The sequence below is a fragment of the Microtus pennsylvanicus genome, chromosome 6 (genome assembly GCF_037038515.1).
Source record: "Microtus pennsylvanicus isolate mMicPen1 chromosome 6, mMicPen1.hap1, whole genome shotgun sequence".
Taxonomy (NCBI): Eukaryota; Metazoa; Chordata; class Mammalia; order Rodentia; family Cricetidae; genus Microtus; species Microtus pennsylvanicus.
In genome coordinates, this window is record NC_134584.1 from 126,165,350 (window position 1) to 126,167,477 (window position 2,128).

Below are 2,128 nucleotides of genomic sequence, written 5' to 3' on the forward strand. Positions count from 1 at the left end.
GCTGGGATTAAAGGTGTGCGCCACCATCGCCCGGCCCATTGTTTTGCTTTTTGTTTGTGTTTTGTGGGAGGGAGTAGGTTATTTATTTATTTATTTATTTATTTATTTTCTGAGACAGGTTTTTCTCTGTGTAACAAAGTCCTGGAACTCACTCCGTAGACCAAACTGGCCTCGAACTCATAGAGATCCGCCTACTTCTGGCTCCCAAGTGCTGAGATTAAGGGCATGTGCCATCATGTCCTGCTTCAATGCCATTGTTTTAACAGTATTTGCAAAACAAATTCCTTAAATAGTAAAAGTTATATCTGAAACCTCTTTGCCTTTAATATGGAGCCTGGTAGTAAGGCAAAGCTGTCTGAGAGTTTTCCTTTTTTATCAAGTGACCTAAAAGCTCTAGGAAAGTAAGGCCTTTTTTTTTTTTTAATGTGTGGCAGTTGCTGCATTGATGAAGCTATAGTTAGCCATTAACCCAACCAAAGAACTGAAAAGGCAGGAACCATACTCTGACTGGCCTGTGTATCAGTTAAATCGACAGAAACCCATTACCTACATGGTTGCCTTAGACTCGGGTGGTCTTGATAGCCCCATTGGGGTCAGTGGTTGTAGGACTTTTGCTGTCATATGGGACAACATTAAATCTTCAGCTACCACATAGGACAGTGTTGGCCTTTGGTGGCCAGACGTGGGCTGTGAAGAGGCCTAACTTAGCATCAGTGAGGCCATGACAGGCTGCAGGCTGACCACACTTGGACCAGGCCTCACCGTTACAACAACCAGGAAAACCATAGACTGTACTCTGCAGGGAGCCAATCAGAAGTGAGACAGACAGGTACTATATGCTCGGGAACATTAAGAATAGCTTATCTAACTTCCCTAGGACTCAGGGAGGACCAAATGGGGAAGACATAAGCCCATTTGTGCTGTTCTCAGCCCCTACCTGTTTCAGAGTCCTCCCGGATGGCATTCCCTGTCCTCTACCCTAAACTTCCCCTGCCCAGGGGCTGGGTTGCCCTCCCCTCAGATGCTCTTCCCTATATAACACAAACATTTTGGCTACTCGGCCTTTTTGCTCTCTGACCCTCTTGGCTGCTGCTCCTGGTTCCCTCTCTCCCTTTCCCGCTCCCTGTCTCCTGGCATGGTCCGGCTCAGTTAGCCAGTCCTGTTCACTGTGAACTCTTCCAGATTCCTCTGCCTCTGTCTGTTTTCTTCCTCGTATCTATAATAAACCTTCACTTTCACCCCTTCGGAGTAATCATGTCCTCCCTTTTATTTTAGTCTCGTCATTCAGCTGGTTTGATAATTCACATTCTTTTTTTTTTTTTAGGTTTTTTTTTCGAGACAGGGTTTCTCTGTGGCTTTGGAGCCTGTCCTGGAACTAGCTCTGTAGACCAGGCTGGTCTCGAACTCACAGAGATCCGCCTGCCTCTGCCTCCCGAGTGCCGGGATTAAAGGCGTTTAGCCTCAGCCAGTAAGCTTAACCATTTGACCTCAAATTCTTTGAGCTCCTGTTTTCCCAAACGTCTTCAAGCCTCTTATTGCCTAGGAAGGCATTACTGCCACCTAGTGGTGATCAATGCAAAAAACAAGCTGTACAATAGAAAAAAAAGGCTTCTCTTTGCCTAAAATTTACGTATTACACACATATTTTAAAAATAGCATACTTATTTGGCAGGGGAGACACCATGATCACGAAGGAGGTTTTCCCACGGCTAGGCTTATCCATTGCACTCTGGATGTGTTGACCCCTGCGATTTTCCAAAATGCGGGAGAAATGGCTCAGTGGTTAAGAGTGCTCGCTGCTCTTCCAGAGGACTCCGGTTCAATTCCCAGCAACCACATGGCGGTTCACAACTGTCAAACTACAGCACCAAGGGATTTGACACCTTCACATAGGCATGAATTCAGACAAAACACTAACGCATATAAAAGAAAATTAAATAAAATTTATAAAGAATAGCACTATAAAATATCCCATGCACAGTGACACATTCTTGTAATACCAGTACTCAGGAGGCTCACCAAACGTCCAAGAGTTATGGGCCAAGAACTGATTTAATTACTACAGTTTCAATGTGGTTATTTTGGGACTGAGCAGCCGGGAACCAACAAGCAGCCTCCTTCAACAGTC

The 2,128-nt window shown here is 45.1% G+C and overlaps 1 pseudogene; it reads left to right on the forward strand.

The window, feature by feature from the left end:
- The first annotated feature begins 1,657 nt into the window (after positions 1 to 1,657).
- LOC142853166 (U1 spliceosomal RNA) lies at positions 1,658 to 1,805 on the forward strand (annotated as a pseudogene).
- Positions 1,806 to 2,128: the final 323 nt, after the last annotated feature.